Source organism: Oculina patagonica, chromosome 8, assembly GCF_052425735.1.
Source record: "Oculina patagonica isolate OP01 chromosome 8, crgOcupat, whole genome shotgun sequence".
In the NCBI taxonomy this organism is placed as follows: domain Eukaryota; kingdom Metazoa; phylum Cnidaria; class Anthozoa; order Scleractinia; family Oculinidae; genus Oculina; species Oculina patagonica.
Genome location: NC_135765.1, coordinates 26,815,912 through 26,833,433, shown reverse-complemented (window position 1 = coordinate 26,833,433; position 17,522 = coordinate 26,815,912). Strand labels below are relative to the sequence as shown.

Here is a 17,522-nt window from a genome sequence, read left to right as displayed (position 1 = left end):
AAAATTTGCATCGAAGTCATCCCGTTTATAGTGTTCATCGCCGTATCAAAGAACACGCGTTCGCCACAGCTCGGCCCATATTAAATTATTTCTGCTTTCGTTCGGGAATAGATCTTAAAAATACAGCGTCAAATCTCACAGTACTGTTTACGTCTAATACACTGCATGTAATAAGTCCGTACAAACCAGAAATTGGTAAGATTCAACACAAGCAACTGAAGCAATCACATATTCCCGATCAACGCCATGACTAAAACTGACTTCATTTTCAAGGACAAAAAAGTGGTTTATTAATTAACTTTTAACCGTTATTCATTCACGAGAAAACCAGCTCTCTCGGCTGTAAAATCAGGAAAGAAGCAAAAATTATAAAGGAAAACGGACAGGGAATGTGCGTACGACATTGGCCGCCATTTTTTTTTTTTTTACATCGTCCCCCTAGCTGCGCTGCATGTGGTCTGACCACAGGAGCAATGTTTTCGCGGGAAATGTGTTTCTAAAAATAAAAATATACGGGAAAGGGTTGACTCAAGGGTACAGTACGTATGGAGGCTCCAGTTGATGGGCTCCTGGCGGTTATCAATCATCATGCCAAAAGCTACTGGTTTTCAAACAACTAAACCTTCAAATTGAAAGTTGTTGCCGAGGTAGAGACAGTTCAGAACAACTGCAAAAACGGGATGATTCAGTAAATCTTCAAATCGTCGCAATTCGCCAAGTTGCTAGCGAAAAGATCAAGCAGATCAAGCGGGTGAACTTTAAATGTCATCAAAACGAAACATGTGCTGTTACCAGTATTTGTCTAGTACTCTGAATCCAATCAAACTTTACTGGAGTGGTTTCTTTTAGCAGAGAAGTCGTGGTATTATAAGTTTTCGGTTTCGAACAAGAATATTACATCAAGCTGATTTCTGTCAGATCGTGTTACAATGTTTACCAAGCGCGCGGGAACAGCAGCTTCTGATTGGTCAGTTTCTGGTGTCGCCACAACAAGCCAAAAAGATCGATTCCTGACCCTTCTTCTCTTGAAAAGTCACGTTAGCAGTGATTCTGCAATTTAACTAAACTTTAAGGAAAGGAACAGAAGGAAAGGAACAGTCTCAAGAACAGTCTCAGGCAGAAATAATTATTGTAGAAGAGATTGCAAGGAAATTGTTTAAGACATGCGGGATTTCGAATGCCCTCGTCTGTTCAAAAGACGATCACAGTACGCCGACAAAATAAATAATATTCCAGAGCGAGCCGATGGAGGACGAGTTCCAGCCTAAATAGCGAAGGAAAGACGAATAAAAACTTCATTCCTAACGTTGCGTCATTAAACCAAATGGCTTTTAGGAGCCGCCACTAAAATAAAAGGTAATGACCAAGAATAAATACAAACGCTTGTTAATTTTCGTTTGTTGATGACCGCTCGGCTTATAGATGAATACTTCATTCAAATTGAACTCTTCTCTAGTACCATCTAAAGTTTTTCGGCGATAAATTGAAACCCCAATTTTGTTGAGTTTTAACCAGTTCTCAGTAAGATTGGGTGAAAATATATAGTCTTTGTGTACTTCATATATGCGCATGCGTTCAGCACAAAATCCCGTGTGCTTGGGTTTACGCCTGGGAGAATGCATACCACAAGGAGAACATTGGATTTTCAGAAACAAATATATAGCCTTTGTGTACTTCGTATAGAGTAACACAGATAAAGCTCGCATTTTAGCTAACCCCCTACCCACTTCACAAGATTAATTGATTAATTCAATTTGATATTAATTAATTAATTCAATTAAAATGCTTACAGGAATCGAGGGAAGGAGGGAAGGAGGGAAGGAGTGAAATCGGCCCCCTCACCAAAACTCGGAATTGTCCGAGTTTTTTTATTATTAATTTTTTTTATAATACACTTTATTTCAAACACATAACACTACATTACAATGTAATTTACTTAATCAACTTACACTACCTTACACATCGTACACTACATTTCAAATAAACTAAATTAACCTACGTTATACTATTTTACATTTTTTGGAAACAGCAAAAGAAAAGTTAAAAAAAAGAGAAAAAAATACGTACACTTAATTAGTTAAACATACATACGACGTCTAGTCGGTGAAAATAAACTATCTGTATTATTATATTTTTTTTCAGCGAAAACTGTGCTAATTATATAAAAAAAAACTTTTTTTAACTTACAATTACCTTTTATTTACATTTCGAGGCAAAATCCTTCTAAATGATACTTAAATTCCAGTTTCTTATTAAATTCGTTCAAGCTTCCTTGTTTTGAACTAAGCTTATTGTTATAAAATGACAAAGCAGACAATACCAGTCTTCATTCGTTCCAAAACATTTATTTACAAAACGTAACAAAACTCAGTGTTGCCCTTTAATTCGTATACGTAATTGGACTACATGCTGTCCAATTTGGAAATAATTTGATGAAAAAAATTCCGAGGGCAGCCAAAATTGTCAGAGGAATTTTTTTAATCTAATTATTTCCAAATTGGACAAGCATGTAGTCCGGTTACATATTAATCATATAGCTTGTAGTCAGTCAATGTCCAGAACGGAAAAAGCAATCAACAATAGTAGGCATAACACAGCACATGCAACTCACTCAAAGCATTGTCTTCACAAATCAAACTTAAACAAAACAGTACAATTTTATTCACCTGAGTTTGCAAAGCTTGCTACAAAGTGAGTGAAAACACTGCATCAATCAATGAAAGCCGTAAACAAAGTGTCCGAAGAGCGTAACAACTTCTTGAATCTGACAAACTCCTTTCCACAATCTCGTTCGTACTTCATCTCCGTCTTTTCTTTTCGAATTTCAGCAAAAAAAAAAAACGACAAAGAATTGCATCTAGCTCATGGCTATGAATATCTGACAGATTTCTTGCACTTACGTTCACCCAAGTTTTGTACTAATTGAGGTATTTTGCTCTTGGTTTTGCTTCTTAGTGTAGCTAGCTCTGATCTTCTTCTGAAAATGTAGAAAATTTCTCTTTGTTGTTACTATTGCTGAAAAGCTAAAAAAGAATGGAAAAACGTAGCAAACTTCCCTCTGAATTCCGCCATTGTCGACTAACAATGCGACAAGTTTACGGGGCTGACGCTATGCTTTGTGCTAATTGGCTAATATCCGTCACATGTTGTTTTTTCTTCGATTTGATTGGCTGAGACAAAACTGTCCAATTTTTCTTAAATTGGACAGTTTGTGCATTTTACCTGAAAGTCCTAATTGAAACTATCCAAATTTAATCCCAAATTGGACAGTTCTCAGAAATTAAGGAAAAATAGCTGCGCTGACAATATAGGATTTACTGACAGCTATATAATTAAGTGTTAAATTACAACGAGCGGTGCATTTCAATTTCTTACTAATAAAATTCATAATCTAACCCTAATTAATATATTTACAGTTCCATGTCAACCTTATTACTATTTACACAAATTTTAAAATTGAAAAAAAAAGGTTTTCTTTTATAGCTTATATAATGTTCATTACGTACATGTGAAATCTGTTGATGTTTCTAATGCTTTCCTATAACTATTTAGATAGCGAGTTTAAAACCTGGTCTGTGCTGTTGAACTAGAGTTCTTAGAGATTTTTTACGTTCCTCCCTGATACGATGTCCCGACAGGTTTAGTGAGGTCAGTTTACAATTTGAATGCTTAAGTGCTTCACATAGACTGGTAACACTGGTATCAGTGATCTGATTAAAACTCAGATCAAGTGCGGTAACTTTACAGCTTGGATGCTGTAATGCTTCACACAACCTGGCAACACCGTAATCAGTGATGCGATTATCACTCAGATCTAGTGTGGTTACTGTACAGCTTGGATGCTGTAATGCTCCACACAACGTGGTAACACCGGTATCGGTGATCTGATTAAGACTTAGACATAGTGCGGTTACTTCACAGCTTGAATGCTGTAATGCTACACACAGTCTAATAATAACGGTATCACTGAAACGACTATAAGCCAATCGTAGAGACAGTTCGGTAATGGCACAGTGTTCTTTCTCCAATGATTCACAGATTCGTTTTATTCCAGACAGTGTTAGAGCTGACTCATAGATTGCCAAACTATTTACATTAAAGGACTTTTCATTCAGTTCACTAATTACATCTAACAAAAATGAAACTGCAATACAGTCCACATCGTTTAAATTAGTAAAACTCATTTCGCCATAATCAGAGTAGTGGTGGGCAAGGTTTTTTACGACATTTTTAGCAAATTCTTTGTCTTGATATTCTCTGAGTAACTTTGCTTTCAGCGGAAGGGGTTTCTTTGTGAAATACTTTCTTTGTGAAATACTTTCTAGTAATCTTTTCATTAGTTCGTCATTTCTTTTCTTTGATAAAATACCAGCAATAAACTGCAAGACCATTTCAGACACATTTCCTACTGGAATTTTATTTATCATTACAAACCAACGGGCAGCCAAGAACTCTTGAATGGTCAGATGAGTAAAACTTAACTGTTTTGTTGTTTCAAAAGCAGATTTCCTGAAAGGAGGACCACAATGAAGAAGACCGCTTCCTTTCAAGTTTTCGATTTCTTCCAATTTAAAATTTTCTTTCATGTCTCTTTCGTCAAAAATTGGCTTTTGCTGCAGAAGCAGTTGAGCTGCTAACTCTGAAAGTTTATCCAATGTGCTTTCAACAACGTCTGAAGCCTTGTGTTTCTCAGGAATTTCTTTCGTCTTATACTCCGATTCGGCATTATGTTTTAGTTCGAAAATGTTGACAACGTTAGAATAAATGTCAGTTGCTGACACAGGAAGATCTGTGCTCTTGGATTCTTGAAGAGTATATTCCAAATAGAAACACATCAGAAAACAAAGGACTGGAATATGAGCAAAGCTAACAAGATTCTCATTGTTCATGACATGTTCAAGAACTGTGTTCCTTATGGTTTCATTCTCTCTGAAATACTTTTCAATGAACTCTTTCACCTGCTCTGGGGAAAACCCCGTAATGTCTACGTATTGGTCAAAGTGAATTCCTCCCATTTTATCGGATTCGTCGGGTCTTGATGTGATCATAACAACACACTCTCTCATCATCTTGCCTTTGATGAGTTTGGCACACAGTGCGGCTACCGGCATTTCCTCTCTAGCATTGTTTGGATACTGTTCTTCCGAGTTGCCAGCGATGTTATCTTGTTGTGAATACTCGTCATACCCATCAAAGATAATCAAAACCTCCTCAGGGTGATTAACAAGGTAATCAAATAATGAGTTATCAATGTTTGAGTTGTCATCTAATGCTAAAGAACGCTTTAATAGCTCTTGCAAAGAAAATGGGCGGTCATTTCCAAGCAAATTCAGTTGACGGAATGTCAACAAGTATGCAAACTTGATATCTGGTGTCTTCACATTTGCCGCTTGTGATTGAAAAAGTTTATCATCAGCCCAATCCCGAACAAGTTTCTGGCAAAACAGAGTCTTTCCAATCCCTGCTTTCCCAGTGACAAGGATAGATTTGGGATTAGGCTCACCCTCAGTACTGCAAACGAATATCTCTTCACATCTTTTGACCCGGGTTCCGCTGACTTGCCCATAATAATCTAGCAATTCACCTCTTGCTGGTGTCATGTCCTTCTTATAGAGAGCCTTTCTACCATGCTGTATCAGAAGATTAGTAAATATATCATCCGTTCTCGGGTTAGAAATGGTTGTGGAGGCCATCAGTTTGGGCTGGAACTCCGTCTGGCTTTTGATAGATGCCTTTAAAAATTTAGTGTAGGTACTCACGGCTGAAAAAAAAGAGATATCAAAAATGTCAAGAAGGAATTCAGACTGTAGGCTTTACATAAATTGTGTGTTTTCTTTTTTCGAGATATACTGGGAAATATTTAAAAGTAGACTTCAGTTTTGTACTTTAAAACTGGTCAGCAATTTGCAATTCCAGAAAATATCCATACCCACCCCATGAAAGGTCATTGGAAATTCCAAGGGGGGGGGGGGGTGGGTCTCAAAGGCCAAAAATGTTAAAGAAAGTATGAGACTGGAATTTCCAATGTGGTGGAGAATTGAATCAAAAAACAACTTCCGTGTGGGGGGTATGGAGATTTTTCTGCAACAACACATATTGTAAAATCAAGCACAGAGATTTTTATGTCAAACTATTAATATACTTGTATAGGTCTAACCTGCGATCAGGCGTTATTTTTCTCGCGGCGGTGGGGTCAACCGAAAAATGAACGCCTGATACAATTACTTGTCGAGTCGTCTGTAAAAAGTCCAGAATCTGGACTTTTTTCTGATTGGTCAGAAAACAAAAGACAACATTAGAACTCTTTCCTGATTGGCTGATTGAGTTCAAGTCTAATTTCCGGTCAAAAAATATCGAGCGAAGATGATTGTTATCATGGCGGGTGTTGAGCGGAATGAAGTAGAAAGCGAGTTCTTCTAGCTTTTAGAAAATCTCTCAAGAGTTTTGTTCACAAAACATTTAAAGACGAGCAAAGGGAGTGTATTGGACGAATAGTTTGTGAAAGAAAAGATGTTTTGGCAGTGCTTCCGACGGGATTCGGCAAGAGCATGATCTATCACCAATGGTGTCGAAGAGTATTACATCACACCACTAAAGACGCTAGACGATTGTGCCAGTGATGAAAACTACGACCTTGCAATGTCTAACCTGAGCCTTACACAAAATCAGCCTTTGCTGAAAACAAATTTTAGAAACCATTCGATCATCTCGTTCAAAAAGGGTAATTCAAACGATCATGACTAATACACCACACAAGTACTACGAGTAACATACGGGCAACATACGGGTACATACGGGTAACATACGAGTAACATACGGATACATACGAGTAACATACGGATACATACGAGTAACATACGGATACATACGAGTAACATACGGATACATACGAGTAACATACGGATGCATACGGGTGCATACCAGTTCCTATTTCATTTCAAAAAGCTTGCGTGACGAGTCCAAAACAAAAGTAAGACACAAAACCATTTACTAGTAAAAAAAGTCACGATTTTGAAATGTTATAGAATCACGCTTATCGATCACACGATCTTACCCGTAACATATGAGTAACATACAGATACCTACGGGGTGCATACCAGTTCCTATTTCATTTCACTCTATTTTATTTTAACTTTTTATTTTTATTTAATGCAACACAAGGAAACAAAACAAAAAACACAGGTACATACAGGTAACATACGAGGTATAATAATCGAATAATAATAATAATAATAATAATAATAATAATAATAATAATTTCCCCATTTATTAATGCAGTATTGTAATGCTTTCCAGGCTTTAGTATTGGAAATATGATAAACAATAGACACCATGTTAATCTAAATATGATTTACACATACATGAACAATAAATCATTTTTGATCCAGTGTTTAAGTAACGTCTAAAGTATGTGTTACAAGAGAAATACGGTTATTTATAAATAAGATATTCTGGTGTGATGAAATCCCTACCCTTTTCCTATGTTTTGAATGATTTTGGCATTTCGTTAAATGAAATGAAATGAAATGAAATGAAATAGGAACTGGTTTGCACCCGTATGTATCCGTATGTTACCCGTATGTACCCGTATGTTCCGTGTGTTACTCGTATGTTACCCGTAGTACTCGTGTGGTGTATTAGTCATGATCAATTCAAACACATGTTTGTGAGAGTAAAAATATAATTTGAAGGCGCTAATCACGCTTATCTGATGCCATCGCCAACATTCTCGACGACGTTGACAGATATTTTAATTAGGGGGCGGCAGACGACTTGACAAGTAATTGTATCAGGCTTTCCTTTTTTTTTTCTCCTTCCCTCCGCCGAGAAAAAAAGAAAACCTGATCGCAGGTTAGTATAGGTCAAGTTTAAAGGCCGGAACACACTAGGCGGTCAGTGTCTCTGTTTAGATTATTTTCGTCTTGGCTGGCATTTAAGCTTTTCTTGTTTGAGGCATTCTTCTTGTTTCATTTTTACAGGCAGTTAAGAAAAATTTCAACATTTTAAGAGTTCTGAATTTTATGTGCAAAATTGTTTAGAATGGTAACCGTACTTGTCGCTGCATTTAGAGTTTTTTGCTCACAATAAACAGATGTCTATTTGCTCACAATGCTTTCAGACATGCAGTAAGAATTTGCAACCCATCACTAATGTACCAGAGAGTTTCACTTCTAAAATGGCTGCTCCAGAACTATATTAACTTGTGTTATATACACAATGCTTGATTTGTATAATTGCAAAAAGGTTGTCATTGTTTTATATCCTACAAGCTGAGAAATTGTCTTCAAAGAGCTGACATTTTTAAATAATAGTGCTCACCCACTCACAAGCCTATTGGCTTGGTAAAAAAGTAGATTGCTCAACTTTTTGGTGAATGAGATCTTCAACATCAGGTTAATGATGTGACAAAAACTTATCATCTAACTTATCATCTAAACATAAACCTATGGGTATTATTATTCCAATCACAAATCACGGGCCTATTTACCTCTAAAATGTCGAATCACGTCATCGCTTTTAAAAAAAGGAAAAAAGATAACTTACGATCTTTTGATATAGTTACTTGTTAAATTCCTTCATGCCGAGGATTCGATTTTTGGTCTCCTTTTCAGTTGAAATGGAAAATAATCCATGGGCCGCATCAGTGCCAATAACAAATAAGTGAACAAAGTGAATTATTAGTTTCTTACAACAGTTATACTGTTGTTAGTTGAATACAGGGTTGGACATTAGCGCTCGCCCACTCGCCCAGGCGAGTGTAAAAACTGTCTGGCGAGTACAAATCACTGATCACTCGCCCGATTTGGCAAGTACGATTTTCAGCTCCAGAATATATTATTCAAAATAAGCGTAACTTTCTGCCTTCCACTTAAAAGTAATCTACACTGTCCACAGCTAATAGCTTATAATGTTTACCATTTCAAAATCTCCCACAAGCCTCGCAAATAAATTTCTGGTTCGCAAACATACAAAAAAATCTTCGCTTGACAATCGTTAGATGACGAAGAGACACTGTATATTTGAACTCAGTGTTAAAAGTGGAGATTTCTTCCTGTGGTGTCTAAAGTATCCGCTAGCAAGAAAATACCGTTCCTGATAACAGCACGTCAACAACGGTCCGTGATTCTCTCGAATACGAAAAGAAAAGGACACAAAAACGTTCATCGAAGTGTCGACTGACCGCCTATCTTTGTGAAATGAAGAAAAAGGTGGTCACAGATATGAGGGGATGAAATCAGAGCCTGAAATGTCCAAAGAATATGAAGAAATAAATGTCTTGAAAATGAACTGAGAAACTCACGGAAACCTTGCAAACTTCCTTAAACTAAGGAACAGTGTCAAACGTGATTAAAAATTAAAGTTGGATATTTTATGTTCGTGAACAGGGGGGGGGTGAATGCTTTTTGTGTTAGTGTGGAGCTAGGAGACTGGGCGAGTGACAAAATATCTGGGCGAGTGTAGCTTGAATATCAAAAAACTGAATATCAAGTAAACTGAAAAGGGAAATTATATGCTGTATTTTATGACTTCTTAATTGTGATTGCAAAACCTAGTTTTGGCAAATATAAGCGTGGCGAAACAAAAAAACTAAACTATTGCCCATAGAAGGGAAAGAATAAGATAACTTACGATCTTCTGACGTAGTTTCTTGTCCTTCTTCTGTGCGAGAATTTGCAGTTTCGACCAAAGGGTTTTCGTCAGCTGTGCGAAAAGGAAAAAAGGAGAAATAACGGGTTGTGGTGAGTAACAAGTAAATGAATAAAGTGATTATTAGTTTCTTAAAAGACATTGTTGTACTGTGTCATAAGTTAAATATTAACAGGAAACTGAAAAAGGAAAGAATCCACTGTAGCAAATCATTTTGCTTCTGCAGAGTAAGATAAAGGGCTGCGGAACATGTATGTGTGTATATATTTATACCATGCCATATAAAATACAGCCAATGATGAATCAAAATACAGAAAAGCTGTTGTATATTCGACGGTACTCAACTCAACCTTCCAACTGTGCACGCAATCTTTTTTCCTAGTGAAAATAAAAGAGTTTTCTTATATTGTAGAACTTGATAACGCTGGTTATTGTTACTTGTTTAACTGGCTAGGAATAAATGGCAACTTTCAATGCTTTACATGTAAGTCTCACCTCGTAAGCCTTCTGAGTCTTCCATCAGCTTAAAGATACCAAGGAGTAGCTTGTCTTGAAATCCATCCAAGCGTCGCGTGTAAATAAGGTCAGAGATACCAAACACCATAATAGAGGCTTTTAAGGCAATAAAAGCAATGTTGAGATTTGATTTCTCCTTGTAATGAAGGTCATTGCATTTTATTGCAGATTCCGTCTGGTTGGCTGCAATTGTTGTTGTGTTTGACTGGGGAGCGATTATGCTGCAGTTAAACACTGAAGGCAGATAAAGGGTCTGGTTGCTGCAAAAGATGCTGATCATGATACCAAGGAACAGAAATCGAACGATAACATGAATAATGTACATACGGTGAAACTTTCCCCACTGAGGTTGTCTTTGGTTTCGTTCGGCTTGGTCTCTCATGATCCCACGTAATGTGACAGCACTGTAAAGGATCAAGAAAATCCAGCAAGCCCATAAACCACCATAAGTTATAGCAGCAACATTCCGAGGTATTAACCGCGGACTCATCGTAGAGGTGTAATTGTCATAGCAGAGCTGTTTGATAAAATCACTTGGCTTGGGAGAACAGTTGAATGTCAGTCTATCATTGGCATGATAGTGTTGTAGACCAACGATTACCGCACCCAAGAAGAAGAAAAAGAAAACGAATTGAATGGCTCCAGGAATGGTCTGTGAACTGATCACCAGTTTAAACAATGTTTCCATTGTATGAAGTATCTGGCAAGGACAATGTGATAAAAACATTGAGTTAAAATACAAAAGGTAATATCTGCGTTCAAGCCCATTTGTTCATCAGGATGGCGCTCCGAATATCCGTAGCATGTAGTGATTAAGAGTATTCCCGGCTAACTCTACATATATATTAGGATTATATGACGTATATACCTCGGGTGCACTCATGGCTTTCTACCATGAAGTATATACCAAAGTTTGTATTAGACGCCACTCTCTAATAAACGCCACGTTTCTAATAGACCACCCCCTCTAAGAATCATTTCAAAAACCAAGGAAATGCTCCATAGAGTAAAATCACGCAATAAAGTTAGTTTTTTGGCTTGACTCGGACATCGAAGAAGGGGCGTGTTTAAAACACGAAATGGCGAAATAGCGAAATGGCGAAATGACGAAATGGAGAAATGATATGAAAGATAAAATTACCGTTCCACTGAAATCTGCATCTGTTACTTAATTTATTCTGTGTACACTGTAAGGACAAGGAAATAAATCCAGACAAATTAAAGAAAGTTTTGATAAGGGGTAAACATAAGCTTAAGAAGCAATACTCACAAATTTTAACGTTTGTTATACTGAAACGAACTACAACCAATCGTTCCAATCACAAATTCTCCGTCACGGACCTAATAACTCCAGTCTCTTCTTGTTAACAAGTTGCTGTTTGCCTAGGATATTAATTTTTAATCAAAAAGGCGGCCATTACTTTTTGGCATCGAAAGAAAACGATTTGTTTGTCTCGCGTCAGGAGGAGTATGACAGAAGGACTCATCTGAACAGTTCTTTCTTTTCAGAGTATGATCTGAACAGCTGTGGAACGAAGACGTCAAAAAGGCGAGACAGCGGCGTTTACGTGCTGCCGCCTCACGTGCTTCTGTGAAATTTATCATTTTTGTTGGCGTTTAAACGGCGACTTTGCTTGTCTCCCTTTAGAACAGCTGCAAATTATTCTTACTTCTTGAATAGTACTATTTATTTGTACACCCCTTATTATTATTTTCTTGAATTTGTCGCGACTTATTTCCTTGTCCTTACCTTGTACACAGAATACATCAGGCAACAGACGCAGATTTCAGTGGAACGGTAATATCATTTAAATTAATTTGGCTCTCATCTTTAATATCATTTCGCCATTTCGTGTTTTAAACACGCCCTCGAAGAAGCCAACAACGCCAACACGGTTGACCCCGTGACGATAAAAACGTCGATATCTAACTTTGAACGGCATCTCTAGGCTTTGCATAAGCGCAGATTAAGTTTTCTACTCACAAACTCTGTCATGTATCTTACTCCACTAGAAAACTACGCATCCTAGTAGTTGTGCTGACGTTGTTACTGTAAATTGAAATAAACGCCTCTCTCTAATAAACGCCTCATATCTATTTAACGCCTCCCCTAAGACCCCAAAAATTTAATAGACGCCCCGGGCGTTTATTAGCGGAGCTCCCAGCGGCCCGAAGGGCCGCAGAGCAGAGCCCCATACCCATAGAAAATTAACAGACCCATGCTTTTTGTTTTTTGTGGTTATCATGGCTAGTGGCATGGATCGTGGGCGCGTGCGACGACGACGACGACGAAGTTGCCCCAACATGGCGGCCATACTCCAGAAATCGGTTTAAGGTTATGGTTAACGCCAGCTTACATCTTTGATATTGGGCATCCATGTCATGGTCAATTGACAGCTCTCAAAATAAGGTATCCGCTGCCAGCATCACATGACCATATCGCGGGCTCACATATAGAACTCATCGAGGTCGAATGTTTTTTGAAGTTTACCGCTGACCAAATAATGCTTTCCATTGGATCGCTGGCTGAAAATCTATAATTTTTCTCTTATTGGTCAGTAAATTGGGAGCTCCGCTTTTAGGCTCAGCTAAATCTTTTTATAGATCATTTACGGTAAATATCGAGCCACCATAAAATCATGATGTTGCGACCGTCTTTTCCAGCAGAAAACTGAAATTGAGAAACTTTTTTCATGTACTATAAAAATCAACTGAATCAAGAGTGAACGTTTACTCTTATTAATTTTTGTAAAAGTGAGTAAACAGTAAATAGTTTTTGACCATTGGCCGTTTTCACACTAGAGACGGACAAATCGTCTGAGACGGACAAGTCGTCTTAGTGTGAAAACGGGACTTACACGATTTTGTAGACGTACAAGTCGTCTGAATTTGTCCGTCGATTTGGCCGTCTAGGATGACGATTTTTCGAGGACGACTTGGTCGCCTAGACGGACAAGTCGTCAAAAAGCCGTCTTAAATTCACACTAGACGAACGAATCGTCTGTCCTTGGTTGCGATCTCCGTGAAAGGTAAAGGAATGATTAATTCTCGTTTGAAAGCTATCTTTTCTGCCAAGTTCATTGGCTCCGAGTCGTTTATTGGTCTTAGCCCTGCACATACCAGCTTTTCAAAGTAAATTTTCAAACCTGGCAATCTCATTGAGGTATTAATAAGTCGTTTTGCTTCTCTAGAATTCATTAAACCTTAGTTTAGAAGTCAATAATTCGTGTTTTAAATTTAACAAATTTGAGGGTAGCTTTACAAAACAATTGATTTTCCGCCGCGTTAGCCCCATGGGGGTTTTGCCACAACTTTGGATATGATTTTGTCTGGCATTTTTATTGTAATCATGAAGTTGTTTACAACAGCAATCTTTCATACACTTCAGAAATAGTTTTAGCCATGGCTAGACACGCCAATGTCCTAAAAATTAGCCGAACATTCTCAAAGACCCCGAAGTATTAACTCCGTCTTCTATCAAATCTTGTCATTACTATCAAATCTAGTCATCTGTTTTTCTTGTGAGGGAACCTAAGCTTACAAGCCCCGTGGTTTTTTATTAGGTTCCCTCGCCATTTTGTTTCTAATTTTATATTATATTGTAGTCCTGTATATTAATTATTATCTTGTATATTGATTTTGTATTATCTATTTTTTTTTTTCAAAAATCTTCCGGAAAAGGCCGCGCATGCGCCGTCTAAATAAGCAAAAAAAATGTGTAGTGAAAATTGGAAATGGCGGCTACATGAACAAAAGACAAGTTTATCATCGTTAATTTGATGTGAGAATCCCCTGTGTTTATGTGCTTTATAGGGAGGACTCTACAACCAATTTTAAACAATTTTTTTAAATGAAGTGAGATCAATCCAGGCCTTTTTAACATAATTTCTCAAAACCCCTTAATAAATTAATTATGCATACAATCTTGACAGTCTTGTTCTCCACATGAATAGTTCTTAAAACGTTTGCATAATTTAAAGTATGTGGTAAATCGAAATATACTACTAAAATTCATATTTATTTAGCTTCGGTATATATTCAGTTAATTTTTCCATTAACACATCAGAACAGACAAGTCTAGATGAGTAATTTCCTCACTGAAAAAATTTCGAAACATTTCAGACGAATAAAGGAGAAATGATTTTATGGTGATGAAAACGATAAGGCTATGATAGCTTAAATTGATTTTGATCGCACCACTGGACCGTACTTAACTAAATCTTTGCAGTCTCGTTCTATAATTCTTGAAACTTTTACATAATTTATAACATACGGTGAATCGAAATACGCTGAAAATATCCACTCATATTCAGCTTCCTTATATATTGAGTTGTTTTTCCATGGAAAATCAGAACAGACAAATTCTAGATGAGTAACGCCATTTAGAAAGGTAAATTACTTACTGGGTTTTATTCAAAACTGAAGAATAAATGAAAATATTTTTTTTTCGGTGAAGCCAGAAGTGATAAAACTATGATCATATTTTTCGCCCTTATTGTTTCTGATCGCCATACTGGCATTACCAACCCATACACCCTACGCAAAAAAGAAACCAATATTGCAAAGCCACAGATTAACAAATGGGAAAATACTAATTACCTGACAGTGAAGTACTTTCCTTTGGAAATAAAAAGTATTTACAGATGTTTGAAATTTCGGTCACACCTTCGAATTCGCCGTCGCTATTATCTGAGTTCTTGGCTAGACTCGATATCCTATGAAGCAGTATTTACAAAGCTTTGTTTAGCAGCTCGCTTTGATTGATGAAAACAGAATAACTTGAAACGTCTCCAACTGATTTACACATTAGGCGCCGAAAAATACACCTGCCATTTACACTTTTGAAGAAAACAAAATCCTTATTAGTAAATATAGGAACACACAGTCAGAAAGGGAAACTCATTGTAAAATTAAAACATTAAGCGTTGGTTTTACAGCTTAAGAAAAGTTATTCAATAAAATCAAATATTGTCCACTATAACTTTCTTTGAATAAAATCACTGAATTGATACTGTGTAAGAAGCTAGACAGTCACAAAGAGTAGATGAAATTTAAAACAATTAATGTATACTATGTAAATTTTACCTGTTTATGTAATCTCTCTTGAAAATTATTATTACTATTTTTTTCGAATACCTGTCAGTTGCAGTGACAAAGCTAATAAATTCCTTCTTTTTTGCCATCAAGTATATTGTTGTGAGTCTGGGCTGTCTGTCCTTCAGGCTAATAAAGAAAACACGAATTTATATCACCACGGCTTTAAATGCGTTTGTAACCAAAAGCTATGTCGGTGAAAGAGCGGATACTTTTCGTTACCATTCGTAACGCGAGCCGAAAAAAAATATTTCTAAAAAATCGGATACCGCATCATATAAAGTGAACATTAAAAGTGAATTATTATTACTGAAATAGGAGGAGTTACACAACGTCATGAGGTCAAAGATTGCCATTAGGGATTTGATGACGATCACTTTTACATTTACTGGAATTTTTATGTGTTGTCCGGGAAACAAAATGGCTTTTCAGCCGCTAGTCTGTGATGTCAGTCGGGGTTTCTCTCTCGTCATTAGGCTAACTCCCGGGGTTATTTCTGATAGTTTAAAGCAACAGTTTTTTCTTGTATTTTCGTTTTGGATGACACGAAGAAGATGATTGCACAGTAAACAAACAACGGTCTGGGAACGAGAATAGCCTGGTGCTATGTTTCTAATTTATTTATTCAATTTTATGGAAAGCATATTATTTATAAATAGATTTGAGCATACTTGTAACAGGCATTAAAGTAGCAGAAATTTTTTTCTGCTTGAGGTACAAATTTAGGCGATTGCAGTCAAAGCAAAACAAAACAGGAAAACGCTGGAGAAACGTACGTTTTATCATACACCACACCCACCAGTAGAAAATAGCAGCGAAAAAATCTTACTTTTTTATAGTAATATTCGTAAGAGCGACTTTTTTATAGTAGCAGATCGTGAGAGGTAAACACTGCTTTAAAAAAAATTACTCTAAATAAATACCAATGCCAAACAATTTCTTGAACACGTGTTTCTTCGCCACAAACGTTTTGTTTCGATTTGTTGATTTTGTGTCCGTGCCCGATAAGGAGTTTTGTTCCTAATATGTAACCGCTTTTCTAAAAAGATATAAAAGACGACCTTACATGGGTTCCTCATTGAACTCCTGTTATCTGAGGTCAGAAGTTTGACCTCGTGCTAGAGTTATTCCGTCTTATAATTAATTGGGTGGCGAGTTCTTTATTGCCCTCCTGCCAGATTATTCTGTCTAACTTGGGTGGTGAGTTCCATATGGAACTCATGTCATCTGAGGGCATCATATTGACCTCCAGCCAGATTATTCTGTCTTTCTCTTGGTAGTAAGTTCATTATGGAACTTTTGTTATCTGAGGACACCATATTAACCCCTTGCTAGATTATGCTGTCTTACTTGGGTGGTGAGTTCCCTATGGAAGTCATGTTATCTAAGGGTATCTTATTGAACTCGTGTTAGATTATTCTGCCTTACGTACTTGAGTGTTGAGTTGCTAACAGACATCACGTTATCTGAGAGCACCATATTAACCTCGTGCTAGATTATTCTGTATTGCTTGGGAGGTGAGTGTTTATGGAAATCTTGTTATCTGTGGGAAGAGACAGGGCAGCATATTGACCTCGTGCTTGATTATTGTCTTACTTATTGTTATGCGAGGGCCGCACGTTGACCTCGGTGAGCTCCTTATGGAACTCATATTATCTGAGGGAAGCATATTAACTTCCTGCTTGATGTCTTACTTGGGAGGTGTTCCATGATATCTAAGGCAGAATGTTGACTTCGTGCTGGATTATTCTGTCTTACTTGGGTGGTGAGTTCCTTATGGAACTCATCTTTATTTGAGGGCAGCATATTTCTCTCCCTGAAAAAAACAAAGCAAACTACTACTAGTCTTCATTCTTTCCAAAACTTTTATTTACAAACGTAACAAATCTTAGTGTTGCCCTTTTCTTCAGTGGTAAATTACAGCAAGTGGTGCATTGAGTTTCTTACTAACAAACTTCATTCGTTTATCTATATTTTTACAAATCCTTATAAACCTTATAATTATAAACAGAAATTTAACCATTGAATAAAAAAACGTTTTCATTTTTAAATCATAAAATGTTTATTATGTTCATGTGAAATCTATTCATATTTCTTATGCTTTCTTATAACTATTTAGATATGGAGTTTAAAACCTGATCTGTGCTGTCGAACAAGAGTCGTTAGAGATTCCTTACTTTCCTCACTGATAGGATTGTCCCACAGAACTAGTGAGGTCAGTTTACAGTTTGAATGCTTAAGTGTTTCGAATAGACTGGTAACAC

At 36.9% G+C, this 17,522-nt stretch overlaps 1 protein-coding gene and 1 pseudogene across 2 annotated transcripts in view; both read right to left on the bottom strand.

Moving 5' to 3' along the window:
• Positions 1-14,775, bottom strand: part of LOC144663684 (uncharacterized) — a 46,445-nt gene extending 31,670 nt beyond the window's left edge. Inside the window, exon 1 of the mRNA XM_078524706.1 lies at positions 14,764-14,775. The gene's annotated coding sequence lies outside the window, so the exon portion shown is untranslated. The remainder of the gene's footprint in view (positions 1-14,763) is intronic.
• Positions 1-17,522, bottom strand: part of LOC144663693 (uncharacterized) — a 40,673-nt pseudogene that overhangs the window by 13,077 nt on the left and 10,074 nt on the right. The window contains exon 5 of the transcript XR_013572650.1: positions 3,626-3,687. The product of XR_013572650.1 is annotated as an uncharacterized LOC144663693 (transcript). The remainder of the gene's footprint in view (positions 1-3,625; positions 3,688-17,522) is intronic.